This window comes from Sceloporus undulatus, chromosome 2 (genome assembly GCF_019175285.1).
Source record: "Sceloporus undulatus isolate JIND9_A2432 ecotype Alabama chromosome 2, SceUnd_v1.1, whole genome shotgun sequence".
NCBI classification, from domain to species: Eukaryota; Metazoa; Chordata; class Lepidosauria; order Squamata; family Phrynosomatidae; genus Sceloporus; species Sceloporus undulatus.
The window spans coordinates 237,983,230-238,003,529 of NC_056523.1; the positions used below are offsets into that span (position 1 = coordinate 237,983,230).

A 20,300-nucleotide genomic window follows, 5' to 3' on the forward strand; every position below is an offset into this window, starting at 1 on the left:
TGGCATCATAAACACCTTTTCATTGGGAAAAGGAAGGGGTGGTTATTACTGATTTCCCCTCAGCTTGCAACTCTGTATATTCCTAAATATCTGATCCTTCTTTTCACAACAAGAGCACTGAAATGAGTGAAAGGCATGGATGATAAAGGCCTCATCCACCCAGGGCAGTGGTTAGTGGCAGGGCTGGCTTCAAAAGTTATTATTTTGCAGTTCATACCCTTTCAATATTTTGGCCCTGGAGAAAGGTAGCTGAGAGAGTGGAAGTATTGTGAAGAAAGGATGAAAAAATCAAGGGGGTGACTTTCTTTCACTCAATTTCCTTGGCACTTTCCTTCTTAAAAAAAATAATAATTATAAAACTGCTAAGACAGTTTTTCACACAGGACATCTATTTGGGCAAAATGAGAAGAAAGCAAGTAGACCAGTCACTTATACTTTGAAAACCATGACAACCCACAAGACAAACATATTCACAAATGAATTTCATATAAGTGTTTCACTGTTTGGTCAAGGAAACAGAAAAACCAACCAATAAGCAATATGCAGCATTAAGCGGTGTGGCACAAACCACTATCAATTACTAATCTGGACGAACCATGTTTTTCTTTAAGACTTAAATCAACTGTTTCTGTAATTTTTCGAATTGGATACTAATTGGTGATGTTTAAAACATTTACTATCACTTTATATTTGCTTCCTTGAAAATTCCTGTGATTAAAATGTGAGGAAAATATTTTAAATAAGCACACACAAACCTGTTACTGTAACTGCTGTCTTATGTTGACTTTTTCAGTTTTGTGCTACTTCAGCATTTTCTTCAAATTTCTGTGTCACACTGACAAATATTTTCTGTTTTTTTTAAAAATTATTATTATTTATTTCAGGTCTCAGGGTGGAGAATTCAGGACCGAATCAAAATCTACACACTCAGGGTAAGATGTGCTACATTTTTGCTGTGATGCAATTAGTAAGTTTAGAAACCATATTCCTGTGGATTTGGTTCATTGCTCAGTGACTGAGAATAGACATGTTTTGCTTTCTGAACATATTTTTGGGGTACTGGGGAAGAGGTGGCATGTTTGAAGGCAGATGGTTTACTCTAAGAAGAAGAAAAACCAACCACATTTCTATATAGTATTATTGCAACGTTATGTTTCCCTAGTAATTCTACCTGCTACCCTTCTTTTATTGATAAATGTTTTTCATAGCCTGTATTTTGTGGTAACTTACATGGTTGTTTTAAAAAACTTGACTGTGTTAAGTCAAATCTTGTTCATTATTGTGAAGTAATCATTTTAAAACCAAGTGATACTCTTTTCGGAGTTTCTTGTCCTATTGTTTTGGAACGGATAACATTTCAGAGTGGATTTTAAAACACAATTGAGATATAGTTCATTATAAAAATAGCAGATGCCATCGTTGAAGTAAATATAATTTGTAGAAACTGGAAGCCTCATCAAAAGAGATTTTATGAAGATATATTTCATGAAAATATATTTAGAGGCTACCAGAAGGAGAAAGCATTATTTGTGTTGTCACCTCTGTTGCTTCCAAAATGGTTTTAATAACCAAACTATAATTTTTGTATGACCTGATGTTATATTGTTCTGAATTGTTGTTCACCGCCCTGGTTTTTAGAAGGGCGGTATACAAATAAAGTTTTTATTATTTATTATTATTATTATTATAATGTCATACCTCCAGGAAATGAAGTTGTGCAGCCATTTCAATGAATCAAAATTATGTCAATCTTGTTGGGACAACTGCTGGATTTTTTTTAACAACTTACTTATTCCATAAGATACAAAAAATGTTTGCATAGAAGTACGTCATACTAAATTCAGTGGAACATACAATAATTGTATGTAGGGATCCAGTCTACTGAAGTTTTAAAGTAAATGAAGTAACTGTTAAAGCTGGACTGACAACCTTAGTGCTGTTTTCAAAATGTACTGTAGGGTTTTAAATTGTTCTGTAGGATTACGGGTAATAAACTCAAGTGCTTGTTTATACAAAGAGATGCTCTAGTTAGCATTCCACTGAGATAAAGCTTATAAGGTAGCATCATTTGTATTACACAAATTAGCTGTCGTACACAGCACATTTGGGCAGACAACAACCCCCCTGAAGAGCAGAAACCCAAGCCCAGAGGAACCAACCTGTCAGCTCTGTTTTGAGGTTTTGTAGACTGTGTGAAAACTGCAGTATCAAATATATTCTAGGAAAAAGTGACGTGCCTAACCACTCCTATTCCCTGGAAAAAGCAACAGAAACTCTTTAGTGCTATACGTTTGAGTAGCATAAGATAAATATTTATGAAAGCGGCTGGGGAAACTAAGGGGTTTCTACAAACATGTGACGTATGTCTAAAAAACATTGTCCTCGTGATGTTGAACTTGTAGATCTTGCTTTCTGTTGAAATATCATTTTTTCTGAATGTTAGGGTGGAGAGCTTATTGTTAGGTCACTGTGTGGAGACATACTGTGGAAGGATTTAAAGAGGGTTAGTTGGATATTACATGAGAAGTGTGTGTGCAAGAGAGTTCAGATCTGTAGAGACTACTCCAAAATGTCTGCCTAGCTGTCTTGTATTCATGTTTGCCACCCTACCCATGGATCATAGAATTTGCCCAATGATCATATGTGTCTGGAGTGGTCCTGACTTGGAGTGGTTTTTATTGCCTACTTTCTTTGTCAGCAGTTCCAAACTGGGGTCTCCAGATGTTGCTGGATTACAGTTTCCTGAATCTCCCCATTTTTTCCTGGGTTTTCTGGAAACTGAAGTCCAGTAACATATGGGGACCCAGATTTGGGAAACATTGCCCTATCAGAGGAGAAAAGAATAGTCACAGATGGTTGACTTAATGGATTACGTGGACATTGCAGTTTCACAAACAATATAAACAGGCTGATAAATTGTCACAGGTTATGCCAGTTTTGTGGATAGAATGAATCTGAATTATATATTGGAAGCAAAGAAAGCTTAATAGCAAAAAACAATTTTGGGAATTTTTGAGTGGGGATGAAAGTTGCACTCATCTCCAAGGAAATTCAGTGAAGGTTATACAAAATAGTATTGTTTGCTGAAGGAACTAATGATTCTGGAATGATTTAGCATCTCCAGTTGTGTTGTCTCTGTCATTATTACTGTGCTATATGCTTTCAAAAGTACAGGATGACAAAGAAATTCTGCTTTTTAAAAAGGCAGATGAACTTGGCATTCTCCTGTTTCACTATTTTAGAACTCAAATTTCTCTCTTTATAATAAAATGGTGCATAGAATGACTGCATTAGGTTAATTCCTAGATTATAGGATACAGCTGAAATGAAAAGGTTTCAAAACTTTAATTTTATGTAGTCTAGGAAGGGGAAAAAGATGTTTAAATGGAACAAATCTAATTCAATTATATAAACTTTAAATGGAAGTACTTGATAATGTCAGAAAGATTAGCTTCTTCTAGGACAGGATAAATGATGAGTCTATGAAGCAAAAGACAGCTCCAACATTTAAATTCAAAAGAGCACCAAGAAGTTCTTTGTATAACCTGGCAAAAATATAGAAAAGTCTTACAGGTACCATTTCTCCAGCAAGTTTAAGTACTTTTCAGCTATTCAATAAAAACATTGTATGGCTGGTCATTATAGACCAGCAGGCAGCTGATGATAAATATTCCAGACTTAGCAATTGAAAAATGTGTTATATTTTCTATAATTTATTTTAAAAAATGGTTGTATTTAAATAACTGATGAAAATAGGGGATAAATCAACTATATGTAGTTGGATATGTATAATTAGTTAGTAGTTTGAATTTCTTCCGTTGAACATATTGGAGTTCATTGATGTTCCCCCTTCCCACTTTATCCTCACAAGACCCCTGCTAGGTGGGTAAACATGGCTCAGAAGATATTAGAGTCTCCCAGGCCTCAATCTATCACATCAACCTCTATAACACACTGGATCTTTAATTGGTTTCAAATGAGAACTTTTTGTGTTTTGTATATCACTTTCAGTATATCCTTGTGTCCATTCCTCTTCCTGTTATTTGTTATTGGAGCCTCCTGCTGGATACAGTTAGAACCAAATTTCATAAGAGGAAATAAATGTGCCTAAAACTGGACCCCTGAATTACTATGAACACTCTGAATGTTGTTCCATAAACTTAATCATACGTCATGTGCTTAGAAAATCTATAAATGTGTGAGGAAGTTGGGAATTCTGATTTGTTAGCTTTTTAACACATTGTATATCCTCTCACGGTTATATTCCCCATTGGCCATGGAAACCCACTGGGTGACTTTGGAAGAGTCACACACTCTCAGTCCCAGAAACCTCTGTGATAGGTTCCCCTTAGGGTCACCATAAGTTGGAAGTGTTGTTTTGAAGGCAGAAAACATCAACAAATATCCTCCCACCTATTCCCCCATTTGTATCCCCCAAATGCTCCACAGTGGCTGGTACATGCAGCTGTAAAACATACTATACTATAATTCGTGCAATGCAAATGTAAGTTTGCCATTTAATTAGGTTTTGTTTTCCAAATAAACATCTAGATCATTGCATCTCATATCTGTCTCACTGATTTGAAAACTAGACAACAAGTAATTTCCAAACATCTTGTACACATCATATTTAGTTGCGCAGAAACCAAACAGTTTTTGACTAAATGGCTCTGCATAGTGTACACCTACTCTTACTTCTATTAACCATTGATTTATGCTTCAGTGTGAAATTATTATATCAGTGCTTAAACTAATCAGGGAAGTTTCTGACATTAGGCATGTCAGAGCGAAAACAGTATTTCGGTTCAGTTCTTCTGTACTTCAGTCTGCTATTTGTTACCATTCTATGTAATTCTCTTTAGAAGGATTGAGTGGGAGAATGCCTCGAGACAGGCATATTGTCAGTGATGGGGTGGCCACCTCCTTGGTTCTTCCAGTCCATTCCAAGCTGCATAATTCACCCTTTCCCCTTCTTTCTGTATCTTACAGCTTCCAGATTCCTCCCACTCATAACAGCAGGGTTTGCAGTAGTGAGAGAAGATCGTGCACTTTTTGGGTGTCATACCTAGCAGGGGGTGTAAGTAAAAAGGTTGCCCCATCTTGTAATGATGCTGCTTAGAAGGAATGACTCAGAAGAAGTTGAAAGAGCAGGGCTGGGGAGTCACCTTGTCACTTTCTTAGAGTGAAATGTATCTGAATCAAACTGGGATGTGGGCAGCATTCTTCTTTGTAAAAGCTGCCCTTCCTCAAGAACATCTTCTGAATGATGTCAACATGATTATATTCCTTTCCCCCAAGACAACCCATTCTGAATCATCACCTCTTTCCTCTCATGTAAAAGTGGAACCATTGCATTATTACTTAGGTATATTCTACATAAAACTAGCAGAAAAAAAAGAATTGAAACTATTCAAAATTGGTTGGAGAGACTGAAGTTAGTGAAATAAGTGCCATATGTCTCATCTATATCTGATGGGAAATGTTTAGCTGGGTCTTATGTAGCCTGACAGATCCCCAATATCTTGGTTACATAAGCGTTATATTTTATTTGGAAAAAGAAGTTCTTGAAAACACCTTGAAAACACAAGAATCTAGGCTTATCCATTTATTGAAATGGAAGACCTCATTTCAGAGCTTCCTTGGCTGCATCTGCACTGCAAAAATAATCCAGTTTGACACCACTTTAACTGTCATGACTCAATGCTATGTAATGAAATTCAATGCTCTAATGCCCCCAATAAACCACAGTTCCAGAATTCCATAGCATTGAGCCATGGTGGTTAAAGTGGGGTCAAGATGGATTATTTCTGCAGTGCAGATGCAGCCAAGGAAGCTCTGAAATGAGGTCTTATCAACCAGATTAATGTGACCAGCTCACAGCTGAAGTCAACTACCAATTAAGGATGTTAGCTCCAGTTTCCAATCCAATACATAAATTTAGGAGCCAAACAAAGAGAGATTTACAATTAGTTACTTCCATATGAAATGAAATGAACAAACAAAATATTAGCTATGTTTTGCAGGAATAATGTTTACTGATGTGGTGTGGAGGGACTGATGTGGTGTGGAGCCACTCTTACCTCTTTGCTCTTTATGTCAAGACAAGAAAGTTTTGTTTACAGGTAAGACATTTCTTTATGGGGTAAACAGCTTTTAGAAAAGTGAATTAAAAATAGAGCATTTGATAGCCTTGGATTAGATTGGTTGTGTCTACATGGGCCAGAATATTCCAAGAGTAAACTGGAATATTGTAGCCCTGTCGCTGGTCTGACATCCCCCTACATTACCTGGGCACTGCGAAGCAACGTTGGGTGACTGTTCACATGTGTGTCCTGCTGTACCATTTGCACTTCTGGCCTCAGAAGGAGCAACTTGTGCTATGGGTGGCACAGCAGGACTCACGTGCAAACAGTCCCACATAAAGTGCATTGTAGTATCTAACTAAGATGTTACCAGCACAAGGACTACAGTGACTAATTTATAGAAACACAAAATGATCCACAGATTAGAAATGCTCAATAAACATTCAAGTATCCCAAAAGGGGACACCATAGATTGCAGTAACCACAGGACCATAGCATTAATCTATGTAAGCAAAGTGATACTCAAGATTTTACAACCAGGGCTTTTACTGTATATGGAGCAAGGTATTGCAGATATCCAAGCTGGGTTCAGAAATTAAGAAACACTAGAGATCATATTGCAAAGTACACTGACTATTGGAATGCACTAAATAATTTCAGAAGAAAATCATCCTTTTCTTTACAGATTGCAGCAAAGCATTTTATTAAATGGATAATTAAAAATGTGGATTATTCCAAAATACAGATTGTCCTGTACTGTGGACAAGAGGCCACTTTCAGAACAAAATGTGAAGCAACATATTAATTTCCTGTTGACAAGGGACTCAGAGAAATCTGCATTTTATCACTATATCAGTTTCACTTTTATGCATATAATTTACATGTAATGGAAAGCAGGAGTAGACTCAGAGGAAGGAAGTGTGAAAATTGAAAGAGTTTAATGAACATAAACAATTTCGGATACATAACTTTAAAAGGCTGAAGACACTGAAAGAGATGTTCTATACCTTGACTCAGGCATAAATCAAAATGAGGATTAGGAGAAAACTAGGACTTGGAAAGGCTAGATCATATCCTCAAATATAAAGATATATAGTTATATATCAAAGGGAATCACCCATGGCATAGCCTTTCTGTTTTCTGTGTAAAATTATGAAACCTGGCTGATCTTTTAGTAAAACTTAGGTGATAATCCCTCCCTCAGCTGATCCGTTTACACTATTATCTGAGACAATCATGCTTTTTCTGACATACAGAAATAATTAGTCTTGGACATTCTAATAATAACTATTGCCAATAGCTTATTATCAATTATTATCAGATTGATTTCCTGACATGCCATAGCAATCCCTCTCAGTACAATTATTCTTAGTTGTTGTCACCTTCCAAAAAAATGAAGGAAATTCTACTATGCAATTACTTTATATTCAAAGACCGTGTCAATATCTGCTTATCATAAGCCTGGAGTGACTCACATTTACAAAGGAAGCTGAATAGAAAATGCAAATTAAAAGCTAAAGGTAAAATTATTTCTTTCATCCAAATTCCAATGTTCTTATTAAATATCTGAAACGTAAATTATTTCAAATCCAGCTGAACTCAAACTTTTCTGTTTACTCATTCAGAAGCTTGCTAACTTCAGCAGGACAGTGGTGGAGGGGGATTGTTGCTCAAAACTGTGACATGGTTTTGCAAAAGATATGGGGTTTCTGGAGAACAAGAGATACCAAAGGAGTATATGCTGGATCATCATTCTCTGTCACCCCATTAGTATCTAGTCTGCTCAGGGTTGTTGTTGTGTGCCTTCTAAATTATGTTGACCCTAAAGTGAACCTATCATGAGGTTATCTTGGCAAGCAAAGGTTTGTCATTGCCTTCCCCTACAGCTGAGAGCACACGACTTGCTGAAAGGTCAACAGTGGGTTCCATGGTCGAATAGGGAATCGAACCCTGGTCTCTAGAGTTGTGGTTTCTAAACAGAGGTGGAAAATCTCTCAGGGGCTATGCATGCAGTCCAAAGCAGTGGCCTCCAGCCACTACTTTGACAACCAGATTAAGGCCACAGCAAACACATGCCACAGCCCCAATTTGGTCTTTCCAAGGTGTGAAAGGGAGCCACAAAAAGCAGCTCTTTTTGTGCCCGAAAAGGGTGCCATAGCCATGGTACTGCAGCTTTATAGTGCTCCTTCAGCAGTGCATTGTGTGGACGCAGCACCGGGGAGTGCCTTGATGCTACGTGCCATTCGGTTTGGTGCACGGTGTTACACTGCCCTGAGGGCAGAGCCAGAGCGTGCATCGTGCAGACATTACACCCCAACTCTGCCCCCAAGCTGGCCTTTCAGGTTGGTCTGTACATGGCCTTTGTCTTGTATTTCTTGCCTTTATTTTCTTAATTCAACCTGCATTTTCTTTCCATCTTCACTTCACATGGGGTTGTCAGACACTGGTCAAATAAAATGCCCTCCCCCTGTCATTTTGACTGTTCAAATGATGTATGGCCAGTTCAGCACGAAAACCAGCACTAGTATACCCCAACCCCCTCCACTAATAAAGTGAAATAATTCACCTTTTGGCATGACAAGTATCCAGGTAAAATTGGGCCTCCTGTTAGTAGGACAAAATGGTGGCAATTAGAGGGTTGCAAAGTATTGCTGTGCCTAATGAAGCCTTTTTAGCACTATTCTAAGTAGATTTCTGACACCGGACAGAATAACATACCCCTTTCCTTTGGCAGAGTTGAGAGATTACCACACAAGGCTTTAAAATAGCTATTAAACGTCCAAAACACACTGCATAAATAATCCAATTTGAGACAGCTTTAACTGCCCTGGCTCAGTGCTAAGGAATCCTAGGAATTGTAGTTTATTGTGGCACCAGAGCTTTCTGACAGAGTAGGATCAATGTCTTGCAAACACTACAGTTCCCAGAATTCCCTAGCATTGAGCCAGGGCTGTTAAAATGGTCTTGAACTGGATTATTTATGCAGTGCGCTTTGGACAAAAGTTACAGAATAGCACCTTTGGCAATACTTATTACACAACACTGTCTTTGTCTTTTCCTTGCTTTGCTATCAGGCATGGTGGTTAGGGCATCCCTTTTCACTGACAGAGAAAATCTGTTAATAAGCTCCCAATCACCCTGCAGTCCCATTATTCTCCAGGTGTGAAATGTCAATTCTACTTCAGTTCCAATATTAGCAGTCATATGATGTTAATGTCTCCTCCTCTTCACCTGTCCCCCCTCCCTCTTTCCATACTTTTATTTGTTTTTCTGCTTTCTTGTTTTTCTCCCTTTTAAAAAAAATTTAAACTGCAATAGCATAACTCCAGAATTGTATTAAAAATAAACTAATATAATATAAAATCCAAAAGACACATTGGGAAGGACATAGGGCAGGGAAGCGGGTTTCAGGGGGAGTGCAAAAGAAAGCGCAAGGGCCCACTGATAGCAGAAACAGCTCTAATTGCACTATTGTGGAGATGTGCAATAATGGCTGCTCCAAAACTGAAATGCCTCCATATTCTTTAACTAATGTGGTAAGAATGGGTCTTGTGTGAAATTCCTTAGTCTGATCTCACCTCATTGTCAGTCTCAGTGACAAAAGCAGACTCAGGCGATTATCACACTACCATTCTTAAAGCGTTGCTATTCCACTTTAACTGCTCTGACTGCCTCTTGTTGCATTTTGGGATTTGTAGTTCAATCGGGCCTAAGAGATCTATGATTGAATATTCTAAATGCCTCCTTCCTAAACTACAAATCCCAGAACAAAACAGGACGCAGCTAGAGCAGTTAAAGTTGAATAGCAAGGTTTTAAGAGTGTAGTGTGATAATCTCCTTAGTCTGGCCTAGGAATCACATTTTCAGTAACAACAGGCTTACTCTTCTCATAATCCTTTTTTTGCTGGGATTTGGCTTTTCCACATTTGCAGGCTAGCTAGAGGGGAACATGCTTGAGAGTCTACATGGTGCAGAATGAACACTACCCACAGATTAACCAACTGATCGCAACCATCCTAAAATAGGGCAGTATTTCTTATTCAGAAGATAGGACTTTGCACACCAGCCCCCCAGTTCCTTGACATCTTCATTTTCAGAAATGAAGCATTAGCATCATATGAAGAACAGGAAACAACAGCGATAGATTCTATACAGCAATGGGATTCATGCTATAACAGCAAATCCAGGGAGAATTAGAAGCAATAGTATTGTATGCTCCCAAAGTTAGCCTAGTTTTCATTTCAGAAGCCATCCCTCCCAGTGGGATCTACTTGAATCTATATTGGCAGGCAGAGCACTAAGCATATACTTCTAACTGGGTTATCTAGCCTCTAGAGAGAAAACTCCATGATACTGTGCCATAAGATCTAAAATGGAAAATACTGCAGCATTCATGGCTCTGCAAACTGTTGTAAGCATCTTGTTCTGAATTAATCTAACTGCACAGAGAATTCTATATGGGAAAAACAAACATGTCTGGTTAACTATCTGAATGGTGGATGGCTTGAGGAAAGGCCCACATCTTGATATCTCATAAGCCCTCTTCAGGCATTACCACATCTTCTTCAAGAGGGAGATCCTGACTCTGGCCCCCTGCTTTGTTCTTTCTGTCACAGGGGAAGTGATGCATCTAAAAAGGATAGGTTCCTTTTCATACGGAGTCTCTCCTTGTGAGCAAGAACCTTGGAAAGTCAAGAATCTTTTCCATATGAAAAAGATTCACATAAACATGCCCGGCACAGGCCCTTGTTTAAAGTTGTGACCCTTGTTTAAACCAATAGTTTATGTTTTGTCCATACACTACATTTGGTCTGGAGATAATTTTACAATTGATATCTAGCAGGAACACTATGGTAAATTGCCAAAGGAAAGCAATCTTTTCTGAGGCAACATGGGAATAAAGTGTGTGTATATACACATTGTTAGGGCAGTGTCTTTTCCCCCTCAGAGCCTGGTGTGTCAAAAATAATTAATTTTGGAAAGTACAATCACTCAGTTTCTCTGACACTTTTTTTATCAGGTGGCATCAACGTTTGTATCTAGCCTGAAACTTTCCCCTTATTTGGGAAATGTTGGTATGCTGGTACATCATCAAGATAAGAGTTCTGTTGATTTTGCTGATAATAAGATACTGCAGTGAACTGTATTTACGAATGAACTTGAAAGCACATTTAAAGTTGCAAAAGACTGTTACTAGGATGTTTGTAATTCGTGCAGTAATATAATGGATTATATTTCATTGTGCATCTGAATGGAATACAGTATCTATTATGTCAACATTACATGACAGATTATTAATACACTGCCACTTTTATCAGTAGATACCAATCGGCAGTGACAGCCATGAACTTGAAACTGCTCTGTTTCCCCCTAAGTATCCTTGCCTTCTAAATCACTTTCCTCCTCTCAGTATAAATGATTTTCTGCACCACAAAGAACAACTGTATGCATTTGTCCTGCCACAAAATTGATGACCTTCAGGTTGTTAAGTAATATATTAGTGCACAACAGTAGGTCATAAATCAACATACAAATTAGTTTTGTTCATGCTGCTTTCTACCAAATAATAGAGGGCTTGTCTATGTATATAGTATATGGGCAAGTTGGAAATTCATACTGTATTTGCAACATGCACACTGAAGTTATATGGTCTACCTTGCTATCCTATAATTGGATTATAATTGTTAGATTTCATGGTATGTTCATGAAGGAAACAACTGAGCTGTCCACTGTCCCATTCTGAAGTGTGATGCAGAACATTAAGGATTGAGCAAGCACATTGGAAAGAGCTGGAAATCACATTTGGGACTTTTATCCTCCTTCTATATAGATAAAAGTATGTGGCTAGAATAGCTCTTATGTGAGGTGAACCACATAGCAAGACCCCAGTGAAACTATAGCATTGCTGTCATTTTCTGAAAGCATTTCTCTATAGAGAGAAGAATCAATTATGTTCTTTGTGATGGGCTTCTTCAGGATAAAGAGAAGAATTGTTATTTATGCTATATCACTGTTATAGGATTAGAATGCATGACAAGAAAAATGCTTACCAGTATACAACTACCATTTGAGGAGTGTAGGTAGGAAAACATAGCTTAGAGATAAGAGATCTATCGGCCCTTGGCCATTTTTGAAGTTTGGGTCCAGTCAATCCTTTTGTTAATTGGAATGGTTGAATGAATGTGTGACTTGCATCTTTTCATCACATGAAGAGTTCAGTATTTGCTTCAGTTAGTATCAAGAAAATGCAGACACCCTTGGGCATACTCTGTAAGCAACAGCAGAAAGTGGATCATTTCTTTTCTAATTTAAGGCGCATTCCCCCTGGCTCAGTAGCTACCTAATCCTTTATTTAATCATGCTGAATTTCCTAGAATTGCTAGTGGACATTTTCACCCCATATGAAACACAGCCTGAGCAACTAAAACAGAATCAGAAATCAAGGGTGAAACAGTGGAGCCATGGTACACGTATTGGTTGTAAATCCAAACATATCATTGTTTTAAAAACAACAACCTTGTTTTGCTTATTAGAATTATATTGGAAGAAAGTCTTCTGACTAGCTGTCATATTTTTTCCCAGGCCTGTAGGCTAGATTTTGCTTCTGCCGTATGTTCTTCATTTTGCATAAATTACTTTTAATCAATGAGATTTACACATCTGCATCATTATCCTAAAAACGATGTTCTAGCATACTGAATTGCTGATGCCTGAAACAGAGAAGCAAATGTCACCATCACTGCCCAGTTCAGGTACATAATACTTAAAGCTAAGGGAAGCAATGTTGCACAGTGGTTTCATGTTGGATTAGGATTCCAGCAGACTAGGATAAGACTAGGTTCAGCCACAGAAACTCATTGAATGATCTTGGGCAAATCATACTATTTCACCCTTAGAGGAAGGCAATGGCAAATCGTGCCAAGAAAACCCCATGATACATTCACTTTAGGATGACTTGAAGACCACAACAACAACACAAGCAAAAGCTAGGCAGGTTATTTTGCCCAGTAAGCAAAAATAAAATGCAGTGGGCCCTCTGTATCAGCAGACTTGCCATCTGAGAAAAGGAGACTCATAAGGGAGAGGGTGGCACAGAAGGAGGAGGAGGAGAAGCAGGTAGCGGTAGTGGGAGCAGTAGTGGGAGCAACAGGAGGAGGAGACAGAGGAAGAGGAGGAAGAGGCAGTGGTGGCGGTGGGAAAAGAAAGAGGGAGGAGGAAGAAGAAGAGGCAGTAGTGGCAGCAGGAAAAGAAAGAGGGAGGAGGAAGAGGCAGAGGCGGTGACAGTGGGGTAAAGAGGAGGAGGAAGAGGAAGAGGCAACAGCACTGGGAAGAGACAGAGGAGGAGGAAGAGGAGCAAGGAGGAAGAGGAGGAGGTCCCCTGCTACCCACCATAGTGAGAGCAGCACAGTGGGTTTCCAGCAGCTGCATCACCATTGTGGAAAATGGGACTTGAGCATCCGCAGAGAGCTCTGAAACGGATCCCCATGGATACTGAGGGAGAACTGTAAAAAAAAACATAAGCAATTCTCCCCATCTCTGGAAATAAAAATACAGTATGAACTCATTGAATAACCAAATCTTTTCTATCTTTTCATGGCACCCACACATGCAGCCTGAGACAACCATCTCAGTCTGTCTGAAGAAGGAGCTGGCTCTGAAGTGAAAGTGTGGGTGCTTTCAAATTAAGGATGTAATTAGGGATGCCATTCTTTATTTTATTGAAAGAAATGGTGGTTAATGTTAGCATTCTTTCTACTATTCATAGTGTGAGACATATTCTGTAGAAAACTGAACTTTTTTGCACAGAAATCAGCTTTTTGTACATAGGAAGCAGCACACTATTTTTTGTGTAGATTTTTTTTTTCTGTACAGAAAATGCTGCTGTTGGGGGCATTATAACAACAACAACAACAACAATAACAACATTTATTACGGCACACAGCCAGCACAAAGCAGTAAAAGGTATTCGTGAAATTCAAGGAAAATATGCTCATGTATACACAACATAAGTAAAATGTGGTTACAGTTGGGGACATTATGTGCAAAATTCACACATGGTACTTTAATATAGAAAATTGTATTTTCTGTGCAGCAAACAACATTATCTGCACAGAAATACTACTGGACTTTCATCAGTCCAGGATTTTCCTCATCATATTTTCCTGACACTCAAGAAACACATTTTTGAGTATTTTTCTAAATATTTCCAAATGTTCTTTCCATCCATTTCATATCCAAGTGCTGCAGTGTGAAATATATGCTGTGCAAACTGAATGAGCATCCAACTCTCTCTAATTCAAGTGAGGTAAATACATCCACCTTCTAATAACAACAACAACAACAACAATAATAATAATAATTTATATTCCGCTTAATCACTTGGGATCCAAGTGGATTACATCAATAAAACAAGATACAGTTAAAATTCTAAAAAACCCTATCCCTCCCCCCAGTATAAAAACATAGTTATACTAAAAAGAGATTAAACCAGAAAGAGATTAAAACAATAGTATAAAATCACAGTTAAAATCAGTTGAGGATTTGTAAAAAGAAAAAGAAAAAAAGAAATGTATAGCAGGATCCAGATAAGATGGAAAGTGGGGTGGAGAAAAGAGGAGAGAAGTGGGGGGGGTGGGTGGAGGAGACAGGAAAATAGAGGTGGGCCTAGTCTGGAAAGGCCTGCTGGAAGAGATCCACATCCCTGAAATATATAAGAGAGTAAAAACAATAATTACTTGTGCGTAGGTGCCAATGCACTTATCTGCTTTCCTTTGCCATTTCTCATGATCTGTACATTGCATGATCCTAAAACACTGATCACATGTCCTTCCTCAGTGACATTTTACTGGAGCAGATGATAGGTCATTGGCACTCTGAACAGTTTTATTGTGCTTTATCTATTTCTGCTGTGTCTAGATTTGATCTTATTATTATTGTTCTTCAATAAGGTGCTGTGCGGAAGAGGAGCGCAGTAAAGCCATGGTGCTGCAGCTATCGTGCCCTTTGCAGGGGGCGGTTTCTTTTTGTGCCCTGCAAAGGCCAGATTGGGGGCATGGCGTGCGGTTGCCGCTGCCCCGATACAGCTGTAAAAAGCTCACCCCTTTGGAGCTATCAGCACAGCCCCCCAGTTTTCTTAACATATTCACTTTCCCCTATAAATAGAAGTTTATCCATAGGAGTCTTCAAAAAGAGGCCTCTGTGAATGAAAGGCAGCCAATTATAATAAAACGCACGTAAAACCTACTTTGGGCAAACAAATAAGCTTAAATCCCAATGACTGCCCAAATGCAACCATCCCTGCCTGTCAACCGAAGGACATCAGTGACAGAGCTTCCTTGACAATGAGTTCCAGAGCATGGATGCAGAACTCTTTTCTGTTCTTGTGATATGTGATTGTAATGGCATTCCAATAATTTTAAAACCCAATCAGGCTTTAAAGGGAGAATACAGTTCTTTTGTCAAGTAGCTGAACTTCCAGCAGTCTACTGTTTTATAGTTCATTATCAGCCCATTGAATTGTTCTTAGAAGCTGTTATCACAGGTAAATTGTGTAACTGGACCTGGTTTAAAGTATGGGTGAAGCATTCTGAAATACCTCCTGTTCTTTAACAGTTTTCAAAGACAACTCCAGGCATAACTACAGTCGGCCCTTCTTATACACTGATTTTTTTATACACGGATTCAAGCATACACGGTTTGAAAATACATGATTTGAAAAAGGATAAATTTCAAATATCAAACCTTGTTTTTCCATTTTTTATCAGGGACACCATTTTGCTATGCCATAATATATAATGGGACTTGAGCATACACAAATTATGTTTTACACAGGGGATCTTGAAACCAAACCCCAGCGTATAACAAGGGTCCACTATAGTACAAAATGAATATTACTGTGTCACACAGCATTGTAGATCGGTGTGATGTCCAGGAATGTGCAAGACATCCATCCACCACAGATACCTGTATATTCAGGTTAAGTGCTGAATCTAAGGAGCTTATCGCTTGGGCAAACAAGCCAGCTGACCTCTTCTGGCTTCAATTCTGGACCCGGTATGCCCCTAGATGTTATCATAGCTAAATCTCCCCTGATCTAGGTGGGATGCCACTGCCCAGATGCATCTCGGGTCAAAGCCTCGCTCAGCTGGCCAATTTTTTAAAGTCGGAAGCTCCCCAATTTTGAAAAAGTGCTGGCTGAGAGATGCTTTGCCCCAGGATGCATCCAGTAATGGCATACCACCTAGATTGGTGGTGATTTAGCTATGATAACATCCAGGGGCTTCCTGAATCCAGAACTGAAGCTGGAAGAGGTAAGCTGGCTGACTTGTCCAAGTGACAAGCTCCTAGGAATACAGTGCACCCTCATTATGTGCAGGCACATTTTATGCAGCTTCCAGCACACGCTGGAAAACACGCTGGAAGGAAGGGAGCCGCATGCCGGAAGAAAACAAAGTTGAATTTATCTCCTGTTATCTTGCCTAGATTAAGCCTTACTTTGTTTGCCCTCAAGTTGGACATTATTACTATCAAACAAAAATTTAAAATTTGAACAAATTCCTTGGTGTTAGTTGGAAAGGAGAGAGACAATTGGGTGTTGTTAGCTGAATGATGGCAATGTGAGCAAAAAGAGGAGGATGGGAGGACCACAGCACTTGGAAGTTTAGTTTCTTTGTAACTTTGTACCTCTGCCATCATCATGGTTCAGGTAAGAGTGACCTTATACAGGAACAGGATAAAGAGAAGTTGTATCCCCCTCCCCATACACACACTTTTATTCCTTCACTTGGATGCTGTTTACTAAAATTTTTAGATCTATGGCAATGCTAGTTAGCAGGCATACCAATAGGCTGCTTGTAAGTGCAGTCTGTTTTCTTCATTGGTGCCTTGAGCATATTTTTATTTCCCACATCATTCACAGTGACAACCCACATCAATTTTAGTCTCACGCAAACAGCAAATGAAAAGATACCGCAGATATCCCCTCCCATATACCTTTCTTTTGAAGGGAAGTTGCAGAAGTATTCAGTTAGTGTGAGTCACCTCACTGAGTTCTAGATCTCAGAAGTGTTTATTCCCATAGGGAAAGCACTGGTGCTTGCACATATATATTTCCCCCAAAGAATTCTACCAGGGACTAACAGAAGAGGCACCAGTGTAGCCACAGCACAGTGAACAGAGGAATCCTTGGAGATGTGCTGAATCAGAGCTTCCTTCAAGTTTCCTGACAGGTCTCTGCCTGTCCAGGTTGGCTCTCTTTAGAGATTCTAGCAGCTGGTCCAGTGCCCTTAATAGAGAATGAATGGCAGACAGGTATCTTTCCTCTACTTCACATCCAGCAGGGATGCTTACATCATCACTGTCCTCTAGTGAGCAAATATCAATGCACAGAGCCCTCATTCCAACCTTCTGGGAAAGGCAGAACCCTTGTGTAACTGGAAGAACAATTAAAATATTGCGACAACCTTATAATTGTTGATCCTTTGGGTTTTATCATGCAATATGAATAATGCAGTTTTCACACATCATATTTCTTGAATCCTTCCTTTTCCCCTCCTTTGAAACATGATTTTCCATTTAATATCATATTTGTTTGCAAATATGATTTAAGTGTTGAGCCTGTAAAGGCCTTAACTAGACAATAAAGGAACTGGACAATAAGGGGAACACATATGCCATACAATCATTGTATAGTTTATTTCATTGTTTTTAAAATAATAATACACAAACCTATACACAGATGTTTCTGTATGGTTTTTAATTTGTACTGCTTTAAATAATTTGTAAACCAAATAATGAATAGTAATAAATAAAATGGAAATTCTAGTGTGGAATGTCTTAAGAGACACATATTTCAGCAATCTGATTTGCCAATTCTAGTTTAACTACATTCCTGTGGCCAACCACAAACAAAGAATGTTAAATGCAAAATGCATAGGTGAGTGCAATCTTGTGCTACGACCAACATATATCTTTCACCACTCGGGGGATCATCTCTTCACAAATACTGTATTATGTCAAACTTGATTTTAAAACACAGTAGCATATTGGCTAAAGTGACATTATGGGCTGGAAAAAGGACCAAAGCTTTCTGTCCTTCTAATTTTAGAAGGAGAAAAACATCTTCACATAGGTAAGTGTGGGGGATATCTTATACACCTCTTAAATCTGACATTTTCTTGGATCTGCTTAATTTAATAAAATGATTTGACTGCATCATGCTTTAGTCATTATTTAATTTGTCCTTCCTCACTTGGCTTCTTTCTATCCCTTCTTCTCCTTGAATTTCTTCCTGTGAGTTCATCAAAACACCACATCATGGTATCATTTAAAAGGATCTGCTGCTGCTCTCACTCTAGGTCATTCTCCCTTCTTGACATCTCTCAGGCGTTAAAGGTTAAATATGTTAATAGATAAAATAAACTGGACCATTTCAACCCAGTCTCTGTTATGTGGTCTCATTATTTTCATGGTTGGTCAACATACACAATGTGTCCTTAGTATCTATCTGCTGAGGTTTGGTTCCAGGTCCTCCGATCTATACCAAAATTCATGGCTGCTCAAGTCCCATTAAATGCAATGGCATAGTAAAACAGTGTTCTTTATATAAAATGGTCAAATCAAAGTTTGCTTTTTAGAATGAATATATTTTAAAAACATTTTCAAACCATAGATGATTGCATACAGAATGTAGAATCTGTGGATATGGCTGTACCCTATTCTCTGTATTAGTAGCCAATCAAGAGATTATGCAATGCCTCATCCAGTAGTCTTATATACAGCCATGGAATTCTAAGTTCTTGTTGAATGGGAATTCTTCCTTTCAGTAAAGGAGCTTAGATGTATTCAGTATGGTCCTTGACAATATGTTTGAGGTTTTGTAATCAAATATATATTTTGTATTTATATGACATGAAACAAACACAAGAAACACCACCAGAAAAGGAAATTTTATACTAGACTGCAAGTCACCAAACTCCAACTGGGAAAAAAATGAAACCCCAACCAAAACAGCATTCCACCCTTTCCTTCTCCAAGGGACAAAGGAAGCCACTATTGCTTCAAGAAGCATTGGTGGTACCTTTGCTGTTGAACACATGCTCTCAGCTGCCTCTACTACAGACCTGGCACATACAACTCCACTCCCCCCTCATGCTCCCATTTTCCCCTGCACCTCCTCCCACTGACTCATGGCACTTGTGGCTTAAAAGGCTTCAAAGCTGACTGGAGAAACTTCAACCAGCATATTATTTAAAAAAAAGAAAATATGTAGAGATGGCCCTTGCCCAGTTTTCCCTCCTAGAATATTCCTGCCCAAGTGTAGGCTGGAGCAAGGGTTCCCAACCTTTGTGACTCACCGAGCTCTTATTTCTATGGTGGAGCCTCTAAGTGGCTTACCCTATGTCTTACAAGTTAATGGTGTTTAGGAGAGTGTGTGTGTGTGTGTGTGTGTGTGTGTGTGTGTATATATATATATATATATATATATATAGAGAGAGAGAGAGAGAGAGAGATTTTTAATTTCATTCCGTTTTTATTTCTTTCATTTTCCTGGAGCAGCTGTGGAAAACCTGGGAAGTGCACATGGAGCCCTAAGGGCTCCTTGGAGCATAGACTGGGAACCCCTGGGCTGGAGGATCTGTGAACACTACTGTCTTTCCTTTTCTTTTTTGAAAATGCTGATTTAATTCTTTATTCCTTTCCAGTCTGATACCTGAATGTTTTCAGCCACTCTCTCAGTTCCATTTCTTTTTTTTCCTAACTCAGCTACTCATTTTTTTAAAAAATTAAAAAAAATACATTAAAAATTCACTTCATTGGCTTTCACTTTATTATTGGATCCATTGACAAATTAGTGTTTGGTGTTTTATTATAAATTACTGTTTGGTTTTCTTGTCTTCAACATGTACTTTGTCATTTCATCAAATAGTCTTTTTAAAGCTAACATTTGGTCTAAAACTCCTGTTTCCTTACCTTGCTCCCATAATTTTTTTTCTCTTACTGTGCTTTCCTGACAACAGTTAAAACAGCATTTGAAAATGTACATCTCCTTTAAATTCTTGTCCCATGGTTTACCATTAAAATGATCTGGGGTAAAACTCCTGCAATTTGCTATGATATCATGCTGGCTGAGGCTTTGAGAAAGTCCAAAACATCAGGTGGTATTCTGAAGCCATAGGAAAAACTCAAATGGGCATAATCCCTTCCATGAAAAAAGAA

General features: G+C 38.5%; 1 protein-coding gene across 49 annotated transcripts in view; it reads left to right on the forward strand.

Annotated features, from left to right (window-relative positions):
- The window catches only part of PTPRD (protein tyrosine phosphatase receptor type D), a 1,118,901-nt gene that overhangs the window by 221,324 nt on the left and 877,277 nt on the right, over nt 1–20,300 (forward strand). Inside the window, exon 1 of one of the 49 annotated variants that reach the window (XM_042455422.1) lies at nt 890–932. The exons of the other annotated variants lie outside the window; for them this stretch is intronic. The gene's annotated coding sequence lies outside the window, so the exon portion shown is untranslated. Of the gene's footprint in view, nt 1–889; nt 933–20,300 lie in introns of those variants that run through there. 49 annotated transcript variants of the gene reach the window in all.